Source organism: Mirounga leonina, unplaced genomic scaffold, assembly GCF_011800145.1.
Source record: "Mirounga leonina isolate KUSES-001 unplaced genomic scaffold, KU_Mleo_1.0 Mir_168, whole genome shotgun sequence".
Taxonomy (NCBI): Eukaryota; Metazoa; Chordata; class Mammalia; order Carnivora; family Phocidae; genus Mirounga; species Mirounga leonina.
In genome coordinates this window covers 48,066,682-48,082,876 of record NW_023270426.1, presented here as the reverse complement: position 1 = coordinate 48,082,876, position 16,195 = coordinate 48,066,682, and positions in this window count along the sequence as shown.

The window sequence follows — 16,195 nt, the reverse complement described above, 5'->3', positions numbered from 1 at the left end:
TGACCTTACATGTGACCCTTCTTCTGAAGTTTGCTACTGAACAGCAATTCCCAGCTGAGTAGGGAGCCGGAGTGAGGAGGAAGAGAGGGATGGTGTAGCAGAGATTTGAAAAGCTAGAGTTGAAAGCATATTCTTTTTTTTAATGAAAAAATATTCTTTATTTTTTTTAAAGATTTTATTTATTTTTCAACAGAGAGAGAGAGAGAGACAGTGAGAGAGGGAACCCAAGCAGGGGGAGGGGGAGAGGGAGAAGCAGGCTTCCCGGGGAGCAGGCAGCCCGATGCAGGGCTCGATCCCAGGACCCTGGGATCATGACCTGAGCCGAAGGCAGACGCTTAACGACTGAGCCACCCAGGCGCCCCAATGAAAAAATATTCTTAATTAGGAATTGTTTTTATTTTTGTTTCTTATTTATTTTAAAGTAGGTTCACACCCAGCATGGAGCCCAATGTGGGGCTTGAACCCACAACCCTGAGATCAAGACCAGAACTGAGATCAAGAATCGGATACTCAAACAACTGAGCCACCCAGGCTCCCCTGCTTTGGTTTGTTTTTAGTGAAAAGTAATTTGTTTTGAAATTTCTGACATGTTAAAGGGTATGAGAATTTAATATTTTTCAGAATGATACATGCACGTAAGACATCTGCAGTTGAGTGGGATAAAGCAAGAGCTACAGGTCAGATTGGCTGGGGCAGCTCTGGAAGAGCAGGGCCCTCCACCCTCCGTGGAGCCTGATTCTTTCCATCCAGCCCATCTCTCCTCAGCCATCTTTCAATAACTCACATCCCCTTAAGTCAGTGCCCTGCTTGAAGTCACTGGAAGAAGGTTCACTGCTACTCATGAGACCAAGTCAAACAACTATAAGTATGACCCTCAAGATCCCCCTTTGTTGGCCCCAACCCACTTTTCTGGTTTCATTTCCTGACTGCTCAGCATGTGCACTTTGTTCTTCTGATATCAGGCTACTGGAGTTCTCTGAACCTTAGGGCATGATCGATCATACCTCTGGAACTTTGCTCATGCTGTGCCTTTCCTCCATTTGTTATTTTCTTCTTGTTTGATTATGACTATTCTAATGGGTAGGACATGATATCTCACTATAGTTTTCATTAGAATTTTATTAATGATTAGTGCTGTCAAATCTCTCTTTTTTGAAAACATCCATTTTATTGAGGTATAATTTATGTACAATAGACTGCATCCACATTAACTGAATAGTTGAAAGGACTTTGACAAATGTATGCACCATGTAACCACCACCACGATCAAAATACATAACATTTCTATCATCTCTTCTTGACCCTTTACAGTCAATTGTCCCCTCCACTCCCAACCCCAGGCAACCTCTGATCTGCTTTCTGTCAGTATAGATTGATTTGTATTTTCTGGAATTCCATATAAATGGAATCATACAGTTTATACTCTTGTATTTGCCTTCTTCCACTCAGCATATTTGAGATTCATCCATGTTGGTGAGTATATCACTAGTTTCTTCCTTTTTATTGCCAAGTAGTATTCACTATATGAATACATCACAATTTTATTATCCATTCATTTATGAGAGTCATTTGGGTTGTTTCCAGTTTTAAGGCTCTTATGAATACAAGCTGTTATAACCATTCTTATATAAGTCTTTTGTGGAATATGTTTTCATTTTTCTTGAGAAAACACCTAAGGGTAGAATAGCTAGGTTATAAGACAATAACGTATATGTTTAACTTTATAAGAAACTGCCGCCAGATGGCCTCCTAGCAGAATTCTACCAAACATTTAATTAAAAAAAATTTTTAAAAATATTTTATTTATTTGACAGAAAGGGAGCACAAGCAGGGGGAGCCGCCAGCAGAGGGAGAGGGAGAAGCAGACTCTCCGTTGAGCAGGGAGCCCGATGCGGGGCTCAATCCCAGGAACCTGGGATCATGACCTGAGCCAAAGGCAGAAACTTAACCAACTAAGCCACCCAGGCGCACCTCTACCAAACATTTAAAGAAGAATTAATACCTATTCTTCTGAAGCTGTTTCAAAAAATAGAAATGGAAGGAAAACTTCCAAACTCATTCTATGACATCAGCATTACCTTGATCCCAAAACCAAAGACCCCACCAAAAAGGAGAATTACAGACCAATATCCCTGATGAACACAGATGCAAAAATTCTCACCAAAATACTAGCCAATACGATCCAACAGTACATTAAAAGGATTATTCACCACGACCAAGTGGGATTTATTCCTGGGTTGCAAGGTTGGTTCAACATCCACAAATCAATCAATGTGATATACCACATTAATAAAAGAAAGGACAAGAACCATATGATTCTCTCAGTAGATTCAGAAAAAGCATTTGACAAAAGTACAGCATCCTTTCTTGATCAAAACTCTCTGCTGGCGGCGCCTAGGGGGCTCAATCATTAAGCGTCTGCCTTCGGCTCAGGTCATGATCCCAGGGTCCTGGGATCGAGCCCCGCATCGGGCTCCCTGCTCGGCGGGAAGCCTGCTTCTTCCTCTCCCACTCCCCCTGCTTGTGTTCCCTCTCTCGCTGTCTCTCTCTGTCAAAAAAATAAAATCTTACAAAAAAAAACCCCTCTCTGCAGTATAGGGATAAAAGGAACATACGTCAACATCATAAAAGCCATCTATGAAAAACCCACAGCGAATATCATCTGCAATGGGGAAAGATTGACACCTTTTCCCCTAAGGTCAGGAACACGACAGGGATGTCCTCTCACCACTGTTGTCCAACACAGTCCTGGAAGTCCTAGCTTCAGCAATCAGACAACAAAAAGAAATAAAAAGCATCTGAATTAGCAAAGAAGAAGTCAAACTCTTACTCTTCACAGATGACATGATACTCTATATGGAAAACCCAAAAGACTCCACCCCAAAATTGCTAGAACTCATACAGGAATTCAGTAAAGTTGCAGGATATAAGATCAAGGCACAGAAGTCAGTTGCATTTCTATACACTAACAATGAGGCAGAAGAAAGAGAAATCAAGGAATCAATCTCATTTACAATTGCACCAAAACCCATAAGATACCTAGGAATAAACCTAACCAAAGATGTAAAGGATCTGTACCCTGAAAACTATAGAATACTTATTTTTTTTAAAGATTTTATTTATTTATTTGACAGAGAGAGAAGGAGAGAGAGAGAGGGATCACAAGTAGGCAGACAGGCAGGCAGAGGCAGAGGGAAAAGCAGACTCCCTGCTGAGCAGGGACCCAGATGCGGGGCTTGATCCCAGGACTCCAAGATCATGACCTGAGCTGAAGGCAGATGCTTAACTCACTGAGCCACCCAGGAACCCCTAAAAACTATAGAACACTTGTGAAAGAAATTGAGGAAGACACAAAGAAATGGAAAAACATTCCATGCTCATGGATTGGAAGAAAAAATGTTATTAAAATGTCTATGCTACCCAAAGCAATCTACACATTCAATGCCATCCCTATCAAAATACCATCAACATTTTTCACAGAGCTGGAACAAACAATCCTAAAATTTGTGTGGAACCAGAAAAGACCCCGAATAGCCAGAGGAATGTGGAAAAAGAAAAGCAAAACTGGTAGCCTCACAATTCTGGACTTCAAGCTCTATTACAAAGCTATCATCATCAAGACAGTATGGTACTGGCACAAAAACACACACATAGATCAATGGAACAGAATAGGGAACCCAGAAATGGACCCTCAACTCTATGGTCAACTAATCTTCGACAAAGCAGGAAAGAATGTCCAACGGAAAAAGGACAGTCTCTTCAACAAATGGTGTTGGGAAAATTGGACAGCCACTTGGCAGAAGAATGAAACTGGACCATTTCCTTATACCGCATACAAAAATAGACTCAAAATGGATGAAAGACCTAAATGTGAGACAGGAAACCATCAAAATCCTGGAGGAGAACACAGCCAGCAACCTCTGTGACCTCAGCTGCAGCAACTTCTCCCTAGACACGTCTCCAAAGGCAAGGGAAACAAAAACAAAAACGAGGACTTCATCAAGATAAAAAGCTTTTGCACAGCAAAGGAAACAGTCGACAAAACTAAAAGTCAGCCTACGGAATGGGAGAAGATATTTGCAAATGTCTTATCAGATAAGGGGCTAGTATCCAAAATCTATAAAGAACTTATCAAACTCAACATTCAAAAAACAAAAAAATCCAGTCAAGAAATGGGAAGAAGACATGAAGACATTTCTCCAAAGAAGACATACAAATGGCCAAGAGACACACGAAAAAATGCTCAACATCACTTGACATCAGGGAAATACAAATCAAAACCTCACACCCATCAGAATGGCTAAACTTAACAAGTCAGGAAACGACAGATGTTGGTGAGGATGCAGAGAAAGGGGAACCCTCTTACACTGTTGGTGGGAACACAAGCGGGTGCAGCCAGTCTGGAAGACAGTATGGAAGTTCCTCAAAAAGTTAAAAATAGAGCTACCCTATGACCCAGCAATTGCACTATTAGGTATTTACCCAAGGGATACAAACATAGTGATTTGAAGGGGCACATGTGCCCCAATATTTACAGCAGCAATGTCCACAATAGCCAAACTATGGAAAAAGCCCAGATGTCCATCGACAGATGAATGGATAAAGAAGATGTGGTGTATATATATTACTCAGCCATCAAAAAGAATGAAATCTTGCCATCTGCAATGATGTGGATGGAACTAGAGGGTATTATGCTAAGCGAAGTAAGTCAATCAGAGAAAGACAATATCATATGATTTTACTCATATGTGGAATTTAAGAAACAAAACAGATGAACATAGGTTAAGGGAAGGAAAAATAAAATAAGATGAAAACAGAGAGGGAGATAAACTATAAGAGATGCTGGACTCTAGGAAACAAACTGAGGTTGCTGGAGGGGGGGTTGTGAGGGATGGGGTAACTGGGTGATGGGCCTTAAGGAGGACACTTGATGTAATGAGTACTGGGTGTTATATGCAACTGATGAATCATTAAATTCTACCTCTGAAACTAATAATAAAGTATATGTTGATTAAATTGAAGTGAAATAAATTTAAAAAAGAAACAAATGAGTAAAGAAAAAAAGAAAGTGGCAAACCAAAAAAGAAAGAAAGAAAAAGAAACTGCCAAGCCTTTTTCAAAAGAGGTTGTGCCATTTTTAAAACAATTTTTATTTATTTATTAATTTGAGAGAGAGAGAGAGAGCCCACACCTGTGAGTGGGGGGAGAGGCAGAGGGAGAGAGAGAATCCCAAGCAGACCCTGAGCCAAGCACGGAGCCCGACATGGGGCCCCATCCCACGACGCTGAGATCATGACCCGAGCCGACATCAAGAATAGAATGCTTTGACTGACTGAGCCACCCAGGCGCCCTTGAGGTTGTGCCGTTTTAAATATATGTGCCACCAGCAATGTAGGCGAGTTTCAGTTGCTTCCCATCTATGCCAGGGCGTGCTTCCATCCTTTTTTTGTCAGAAAGTTTCTCTGACTTCCTCTGACTGAGCTCAGAGGGCCACCAATAATGGGTCCTACACTATGCCCGCGGGCACCAGTGGCAAGTGCAAAGGGAAAGGACGAAGTGGAGAAGGCACGTGTCTCCGTACGACGACGCTGTGTGCAGTTTGTATGTGTCTCACTCAGCACAGGCGTAGCTCCAATCTGATATCAGCGGGGCCGTGTCCACAGGAAATGCCTGCTGCCTCCAGGGCTGCTCTATGCCCCAACCCCATCTCCAAACCTGCAGAGCAGGCTTCGAGCTGGGAAGTGTATGTCTAGACCCCCTGAACTATGTGTGCCCTGATCCCTGTGTGTCCCCGAGTCCTGCGTCTCACCTATTATCAGAGGGAAATGCTCCATTTCTAGAGTCAGCACGCGAGCCAGTGGTACTGAGTGTGGTCGGGTCCACAAATGTTAAGTGTCTAAATAATTCCACAGGCAGATTAGAGTATTTGAAAATTCTAGTTAAAAGGTTATTACTATTATTATTTTAACATCTGGATGAGGCTACCGATAGCATCTGAGGCACTGTTATCTTAAGAAAGAGTTTATTAAAATCAGCAAAATAGCAAATTGAAATTAAGTCAAATGGGAAGCAGAAGCCAGTATTAACTCTGACATTTGTTTCATGAACCTTTCTTAAGGGTCACTTTGTGAGCATGGCTATTCTGATTTTAAACAGGCCAAGATTTGAATCAGTACTGAAGCACTAAAAATAATCTTTTTTTTTAAATTTATTTTTTAAAGATTTTATTTATTTATTCATGAGAGACAGAGAGAGAGAGAGAAAGGCAGAGGGAGAAGCAGGCTCCCAAGGAGCAGAGAGCCCGATGCAGGGCTCGATCCCAGGACCCTGGGATCATGACCTGAGCCGAAGGCAGACACTTAACCATCTGAGCCACCCAGGCGCCCCACACTAAAAATAATCTTAAAAAACATGTTGACAAAGAAGGGTGAAAACTGTACGTGATCACACCACTTTCCCCTAAGTGGCTTGTTAGGACGTCAGCACCCTTGTCCAAGGAAGTCAGAGAGTTGAGAGCAAATCTTCCATTAAAATCCTCACTTTTCTTTGGTCGGACTTAAAGCGTTATACTTCATGTCTCCTCAACGACTCCCCGGGGTCAGGACTCGTCGTTTCCTCTCGCACACAGGACATGGTAACACATGCGCTGGCTGAGCTGAGTCTGGGACCCAGCGCTTTGACATGAGTTTTTATAGTCTTTCTGTTGACATTAAAAACTATCTAAACAATGAAAAAATCTTCAGCGATCATAGCCATGTTGTTATGAAAGTACGATATCTGAATGCTAAGCCATTTCTTTAAGGATCATGGTTAAGGGCGCCTGGGTGGCTCAGTTGGTTGAGCGACTGCCTTCGGCTCAGGTCGTGATCCTGGAGTCCCGGGATCGAGTCCCGCATCGGGCTCCCTGCTCGGCAGGGAGTCTGCTTCTCCCTCTGACCCTCCTCCCTCTCATGCTCTCTGTCTCTCATTCTCTCTCTCGCAAATAATAAAATCTTAAAAAAAAAAAAAAAGGATCATGGTTAAGTTCTCAGACGTTGTGTACAAATTTCAATGGTGACATCAATTCTTCACCATTCTTTATAGACATGCCTTTGCCATGTGGCTTTGAAATTCCTTTTACTAAAGAGGCAGTGTCGATTTCTCCGTTCCCTTGAATCTGGGACTGGCTTGTGTCTTGCTTTGGCCAAAAGAATATGACTGTAGTGAGGATAGGCCACTTCCAATTCCAGACCTCAAGATGTCCTGCACGTTTCCTCCTTTTTTGCTTCTCTGCCGTTGCCACGAGAATGTCAGGATTAGTTGGCTTGAAGATGAGAGACCTATGGAGCATGGTCAAGTCACCCCAGTCATCCCAGTGCAGGCCTTCCTCAGTCAGCTAACAGATGCCCAGAATATGTCAGCACAACTATCTACCCGACTATCCCAGAGCATGAGTAATAAACACTTATTGGTACACCTCTGGGGTTTTGTGTGGTTGTTATGCAGCAATGCCTGATTGATATCTGTATGTCAACGGGGGTTGTGGCTGTTTTTAAGTAGGGCTCCATGCCCAACGTGGGGTAACTCAGGACCCTGGGATTAAGAGTTGCATGCTCCACCAACTGAGCTAGCCCAGCACCCCATTTCCAGATTTTTTTTTTAAAGATTTTATTTATTTATTTGAGAGAGAGAATGAGATAGAGAGAGAGAGCATGAGAGGGGGGAGGGTCAGAGAGAGAGGCAGACTCCCTGATGAGCAGGGAGCCCGACATGGGACTCGATCCCGGGACTCCAGGATCATGACCTGAGCCGAAGGCAGTCGCTTAACCAACTGAGCCACCCAGGCGCCCTCCAGATTATTTTTTAAATACATCCAGCACCATATTCAAGAAGTTGTTAAGTGTGGTTGCCTCTGAGGAAATAATAGGAGTATGAGGGGAAATTTTCACTGTACATCCTTTTGTTCTGAACCATGAGTGTTACATATTCAAAAATTACATTTAAAATCTTACACGAATGCAGAGCATTGAGTTGTATCTCTAGAGGAGAAGGTGTCCATTTCTATACATAAAAGGTAAAGTAAATGATAGAGACAATTATTTGTAAGGCTAAATCTTTCAACAGATATAGTTAGATAATTAGGAACAGTATCTAGGGAGAAATATCTACAAAATCTTAATACTCTAATAGCTTTGCAGATAGACACGATAATCTAAAGGGTAATGAAAAATGTTAGCATTTTAACAGAAATTGTGGTTTTGTACTTTCCGACCACAAAATATACTAGATCAGAGATTTCTTTTAAAAATTAGTTCCGGGGCGCCTGGGTGGCTCAGTCGTTAAGCGTCTGCCTTCGGCTCAGGTCATGATCCCAGAGTCCTGAGATCGAGCCCCGCATCGGGCTCTCTGCTCCTTGGGAGCCTGCTTCTCCCTCTCCTACTCTGCCTGCTTGTGTTCCCTCTCTCACTGTCTCTCTCTGTCAAATAAATAAATAAAATCTTTAAAAAAAAAAAAAATTAGTTCCAGGGAGGCCTGGGTGGTTCAGTTGGTTAAACGTCTGCCTTCGGCTCAGGTCATGATCCCAGGGTCCTGGGATCAAGTCCCGCATCAGGCTCCTTGCTCAGCAAGGAGACTGCTTCTTCCTCTGCCGGCTGTTCCCCCTGCTTGTATGCGCTCTCTCTCTGACAAATAAATAAACAAAACCTTAAATAAGTAAATAAATAAATAAATATTAGTTCCATTGATCTCAAAGTTTGGCCTTTGAGATCTGCCCCTCTGTTAAACCTCTGCCCCTTGTTAAAAATGTGGATGGTCCAGTCCCCATTGCAGAGATTCTGATTATAGGTGTGGGATAGAGCCCAGAAATCTGCATTATCACAAGCAGTTCAAATAATTTTCATGGATTCCGTTTTGAGACATACTCGGTGTAGTCACTTCTGTGTGGTTCTATCAAGTACCCATGTTGCCTTCACTATAGAGAAATAACGAATCTGTGCTTGATTCACTCTCAGCAAATAGATAATTTAATGTGTAACTATAACAAAAGGAGTAAGTGAAATTAAGTACCCAAAAACACGGGTCAAGTAAGGTAGAAGTTAAAGAAATAAAGCTCTAGGACTTTTGTAAAGATTGACTGATTGATTGATTTTGGGGGGTAGGACAGAAGGAGAGGAAGAGAGTTTCAAGCAGACCCTGCGCCCAATGTGGGGCTTGATTTCATAACCCTGAGATCATGACCCTGAGACTATGACCTGAGCTGAAACCAACCGTCAGATGCTTAACCAAGTGAGCCACCCAGGTGCCCCACTCTAGAAGTTTTTTTAAAGGAGCTTATGGTGTCTGCCTTCGGCTCAAGTCATGGTCCCAGGGTCTTGGAATCAAGCCCCGCTTCGGGCTCCCTACTTAGTGGGGAGTCTGCTTGTCCCTCCCCCAATTCGTGCTCTCTCTCTCAAATAAATAAATAGAATCTCTCTCTCTCTTTTTAAAGATTTTATTTGACAGAGAAACAGAGCACAAGCATGGGGAGTGGCAGGCAGAGGGAAAAGCTGGCTCCCCGCTGAGCAGGGAGCCCGATGCGGGACTCGATCCCAGGACCTGGGGTCATGACCTGAGCCGAAGGCAGACGCTCAACTGACTGAGCCACCTTGGCACCCCTAAAATCTTTAAAAAATAAATAAATAAAGGAGCTTATGGAATAATTAATTAGATTCTTCAAATACTAAATAGTATGTGGGTTAATACATAAATAAGAAGAAGACTAATATAATTAGGCAATCAGTCAAAATAAAGCTTCAGTTTTGAGAAAATAATGTTTACTACTTGATGAGGAAAGATGAATTCCACAGGAAAATAAGTGACCAGCCCTTTTGGTGTAAGTATAGAGTTTATTAGAGGAAAAAGTCCAGCTCTGGTTACATATGTTGATAAAATGCTGTGCTGAACATTCTGGTAGATATGGGAACAAGTAGAGATGTTTCTGGTTTTAGAGTCTGGCTGGTTCAAGACATTTTTATGTCTTCAGAAAGTTTTGGAGAATTTCATTGTTCCACAAGATGATTTTGGAATAACTGTGAAGATGTCAAATGTGGGTCAAATTCTAAAATTAGAATTTTCTAACATTTTTATCCCCTGCTTGAATAACACAGTGAGGCAGGAAGAACTAATTCGACTCAAGAGTGTCTGGTAAAAAATCATAGCAGGGGTAGCACCACGCACCTTTGCACTTTGGGAGGAGAAGAATGTAGTGACAGAGTTTTTGTTCTTGCTTTTTCCTATTTGTTTGATTATTTGATTTTTGCTTTGTTTTGATGTGATTGCTTTTTTGTTAGAGAAGTAGCACCTACTCAGGAAAGAGGCAGGAAAAAACATAAAAGGAAAAAAGTAGTCCTACTCTCCAAACACAAGTTTAAACAGGTTGGTATATTTCCCATTAGCTTTTGTTAATCAATCCCACAGAGACCTATTTTTCCCCCTCATATTGTGGGTTTCATACCATATATACATCATTGCATCTTGCTTTATAAAAGATTAAATATTATAAGCACTTCTCAGTGCCATTATATGCACATCATTCACGCCTTTTAAATGGGTATAATTGTCTAGGGTTGAACACATGAAGGGTTTCCAGACTTTTACTAATACACAAATAAGGATGCTATTAAAATGTGTAAGTCTATCGTGGGTTTTTTTGTTACTTAAAATGATCTCTTGAGGACTGATTTCCAAAAGTCATGCAACTGGGCCCAAGGTTATGGACATCTAAAGGGTGATGACATTTTGTCAAACTGCTTTCCTAAAGCATGCCCACCAGCTTTCTCTTACTCTCACTGTTTTTTTTTTTTTTTTAAAGTTTTATCTACTTATTTGAGAGAGAGCATGAGCAAGTGGGGGTAGGGGAGGGGCAGAGGGAGAGGGAGAGTCTCAAGGGGACTCTGGACCGAGTGTGGAGCCAGATGTGGGACTCCATCTCACAACCCCAGATCATGACCTGGGCTGAAACCAAGAATCTGACGCTTACCTGACTGGGCCACCCAGGCGCCCCACTCTCACCGGTTTTTATATTTTCCTTCTTGCCTTCCTTCCTTAGGAACTGCTTATAGCCATCATAGAAAAAATCCACAGCTAATTAGACAGGAGCCAGAGCTCCCTGGTGTTAAATTGCAGATAAATGATTACTGCCGAGATACAATATTTTTTCCATACAACTTACAGTTCTTCTTTTACCATTTAGTAGTTTTTTCATCAGCTTGTAAAAGGGCTTCCAGAATGAAGAATTTACCCCAGAATGTATGGCACGTGTACATGCTGCAAATGCAGGTTCCGAGACTTGACCTCCTAAACTTTTGTTTTCTCCCAGGCATAGGGAGCCATGTATCCCTTCAGGATGACCCATGGGCTGACTCATTTGCCTGAGGGTTTCCATAGCCATTCATTCCAGCACCATCAAGACTGAAGCTCCTGATGCTGACTAGTATCCCCAGCATGTCCCTGAGGCCAGACCCAGAAACAAGAAACACATCTGCTTTCTGGTAACCAGGCCCTGCTGCTATCTGCCGGGCACTATCATTACAAACGAGAGGCGGGAGTCGCCACTCTAAATCCCCAGCCTCCTGTGAATTGGTTTTATGTAGGAGATTAGAACCTTTTAAGCTATCTCTCCCCCCAGAAGAGAATCCAAGAGTGGAGGAAAAAAATACAGCAAGATAGATATCACATAAAACAAACTTTGATTAAGCACCTCTGCTCCTGCTACATTAAAAATCGCCCTAATTTTACTACAGTTAAAAACAATGCCTCGGAAAATGATTTTAAGGATATGAGAATTGAATTTTTTGAGGGCCTGGACCTTAAGCATGGCTGAAGTTTGCCTCAGGGCCATCCCTTAGGGCCCTGGTACTCAAAGTGTGGTCCAAGGAACTGCCACGTCAACGGCCGTGTCAACATCGCCTGGGAACTGGTTAGACATGCAGACCCCACCCCACACCCACTGCGGTTAAGAAGATCCCCAGATAATTTGAATGCATGTTACATTTGAGAAGTTTTTTTTTTTTTTTAAGATTTTATTTATTTATTTGAGAGAGAGAATGAGATAGAGCATGAGAGGGGGGAGGGTCAGAGGGAGAAGCAGATTCCCTGCTGAACAGGGAGCCCGATGCGGGACTCGATCCCGGGACTCCAGGATCATGACCTGAGCCGAAGGCAGTCGCTTAACCAATTGAGCCACCCAGGTGCCCGAGAAGTTTTTTTTTTTTTTTCAGTGTAAGCTCTATGCCCAATGTGGGGTTTGAACTCATGACTCTGAGATCGAGAGTCACATGCTCTATCGAGCGAGCCGGCCAGGTGCCCCAAGAATCACTCTCTTCAAGCTGTGGTGTGAACTCTGGTTTACACATTAGAATGTCCTGAGGACCTTGAAAACAACATGGATGTCCAGGTCCCACCCCAAAGATGCTGACTCATAGTGGTTGAGAGTGGGGACTGGACACTGGAATTGTTTAGCAGCTCTACAAGGACTCTATGTGCAGCCAGAGATGAGAACTGACCTAAAGTTTCCAAAACCTCCTTCTAACCAGGCAGAGTTGCTAAAACTCTAAGATGAGGTCTCCAAATTCCATGCTTCTTAACAAAGTATTCTATATTATGATTAAATTCCAACCCTCTTTAGCTCCTGGAAAACAGGGGTACATTAAAAAATAAAAAAATAAAAAAAAAATAAATACACACACACACACACATATATATATCACGCAGACCAGTTTCAAGAACAATCTTGGGATAAGAAACAAAAAAAACATGCAGAACAGTTGAGGTCTTTTTTTTTTTTTTCCCTAAGTAAGCTCTAGGCCCAATGTAGGATTTGAACTCAAGACCCAGAGATCAAGAGTCTCTACTGATTGAACCAGCCAGGCATTCTGGGGTCTTATTTATTTATTTATTTATTTTTTAAGATTTATTTATTTATGAGAGAGAGCTTACCGAGTGCAGGGAGAAGGAGAGGGAGGAGAGAGAGAATCTTCAGCAGACTCCCCGATGAGCACAGAGCCCCAAGCCACCCTGAAATCATGAGTTGAGCCAAAATCAAGAGCTGGACGCTTAACCGACTGACCCCCTCCCTCCCCATACGCCCCCCAGGCTCTTATTCTTACATGCGTCACAGTATTGGCTATGCCACCCTCGGTCATGTTCTCACTTCCCTACATGGGTCACACAGCAGCATGCTAAAAAGGCCCAATACTGCGGTTATTAAAATGAGCAAAACAGGCAGACTGGTCCTGCCACCACCTGATGCCCTCAGGCTCCAAATGCAGCTTTCCAAGCTAATCTCCACAGTGCTTATGAGTCACTTCCTGAAGTGATGAGCATACAGCCCCCTGGTTAAAAACATACTGTGTTATCTGAATTCCGAGATGCTGCCGAATCTGACCTCTGGTTTTCTGTGTTTCTGGAAGACCAGCATGCAGCCGACAGTCCCCATGACGAGAGGTGTGGAGCCTGATGTTCACATCAGTGAGGCTGCCCTGGGTGGCTGGCTGCAAGACAGGCCTCACACGAAACTTGCCGACTTCCAAGCCGCACTGGACCTGCTTGAATCCGTCGCTATTGCTGTTAAGGGACTGATCCTTTCAGCTGTGAGGCTGCCAGAAATTCAATGTGGTGGCTTGCAGCTGTGAGCCAAGTGTTTACCCTTATAACTGCTTTCTAAGTATGACTGATTTCTATGTCTTCTTGAAGGCAATAAAGTTGGGAAATCTTACATAAGAGCAGGTTTGTCAAACTTTTTCGACTGAGGAGACCTTAATACACTTAAAAATTACAGAGGACCCTAAAGATTTTTCCTTTATGTAAGTTATATCCAGTGGTGTGTTGGAGTCAGCTTGTATCAGAATTCGATATTCAGGAATTTTTCAAGCCCAATGTCGAACCATTGAAAGCTTGAAATTGGCAGCCGAGAAGGGTATTTACACTATGGAAATTTTTGAAGGCTCCGTACAGGGGCCTTTTTCTTTCTCTGGAGATCACAGCAAACCACACTGATTATATCCACCATTTACCATGTTAGACATTAAAATGGAGAACTTTTGAAAATATCTCTTTCACTTAAAAGTAACAATAAATCCATGACATGTTAACATAAATACCTTATTTTTTCACAAAAAAATTTTTCTTCCCAAAACAATGATTTCTTGAGGAGAGTTGCACTGTTTTCTATTTTTGCAAATTTCTGTAATGGCTGGCTTTGAGAGAAGACAGATTTTCCTATCTCCGGCATTCAGTCTGTTGCAATATCACATGTCATGCAGCCACTGGAAAACTCTACTATCTGGTCGTGAGAGAATCAGACCAAGAAAAGGCAAATAACACGTCAGTGTTTTAAGATAGTTTTGACCTCATACATCTCCCACAATGGTCTCAAGGACTCAGAATCACTGCATTGGAACATTTCTTCTCTGTTCAGACTGCAGCTTGCTCAACCACACTTCCTTCATGAAACACAATTAGATTTATCCTGTGCTCACTCTCCATACACACATCTGGTCTAGTAGTTTTGAAAGGAATAGCCACACAGTGATGCCAATTCTGCCAGGAAATTACTGTTGGTGACTGTTTTCCCCCTTAATTTTTACTATGACACCTGGGCGAAGATAAGCTTCTAGTGAAGGGTCCAGGCCTCACACACTTAAAAAGCTTGGTCATAAACACCGCTTAACTTTTTCCACTTGATCTCAGAGCTCAAAGATATCCCTGAAAGATATGCCCACACTTTTCTTAATTTCTTACATTTACAAGTATAACCTAAAAATTTCAACATTTATCAACAACCAAATATTCTATTTTCTTAAAAATTCTATTTTTGACTTGGTCAGAAAAACAAGCATTTTTGTGTTAAGGAAATTCAAGTGTGTGTGTGTTTTAAAGATTTTATTTATTTGAGAGGGAGCACAAGCAGGAGGGAGGGGTAGAGGGAGAAGCAGACTCCCCGCTGAGCAGGGAGCCCGACATGGGGCTCGATCCCAGGACCCTGGGATCATGACCTGAGCCGAAAGCAGCCGCTTAACTGACTGAGCCACCCAGGTGCCCCTCAAGTGTGGTTTATTTATTTTATTATTATTATTTTTTAAGATTTTATTTATTTATTTGAGAGAGAGAATGAGAGAGCACATGAGAGGGGGGAGGGTCAGAAGGAGAAGCAGGCTCCCTGCCGAGCAGGGAGCCCGATGCGGGACTTGATCCCGGGACTCCAGGATCATGACCTGAGCCGAAGGCAGTCGCTTAACCAACTGAGCCACCCAGGCGCCCAAGTGTGGTTTATTTTTTAAAGATTTTATTTATTTGACAGAGACAGAGATAGCGAGAGCAGGAACACAAGCGGGGGGAGTGGGAGAGGGAGAAGCAGGTTTCCTGCTGAGCAGGGAGCTCGACATGGGGCTCCATCCCAGGACTCTGGGATGATGACCTGAGCTGAAGGCAGACGCTTAACAACTGAGCCACCCAGGTGCCCCAAGTGTGGTTTATTTTTTAACTTCAAACATATTTTGAAAAATAACAATAGAAGAGTCGAAAGGTCACTTTCTGATTAGGGCAGAGATCCTATTTCTGGCGGCCACAAGCTGGGCATCCTTTAATATACCCAATCCTGAAACACCTTCTGAGTGTCCAGGCCTCAGAAACTTAAGCTTGTGTATTAACTTAAAAATACTCTGTGTTCACAGAATTCTTCTTCAACTGAAAACAGTTTTTCTGTTGACTATGAATCTGGAAATATATTAGGATATTTCTTACTGATTTTCAAATCTCAGAGGTACTTATCATTTTACTTTTAATTTGCTCTCCTCCTCCCTGCCCCAGGGAGCACTGGACGACAAAGGGCTGTCCCTCAAAGGACAGTCCTCCTTGGGCTTTCATCATAGGCTCTTGGCTCTGACATGTAATTTGTTTTCTCTCTTCCCAAGCAAAGAACTGCAGACTGTTCATGATGCCTACAATCCAGGAATCTGAACATATTCTCAATGACACAACCTCTAGTTTTCTTAAGAGGGGATTAAACAAACAAAGAGACACAGAAAGCTCATCACCCAATCCCTTTGTTCTTCTTCCAGATCCATTCTACATGTCCCAAGATGCAGACCTTTATGGACTAAGCCAACCCAGGTTCCCTTGACCTCTGAGTTTGGGAGCAAGACCAGGAGACACCAGCGGGAGGTTAGAGGGTTACAGG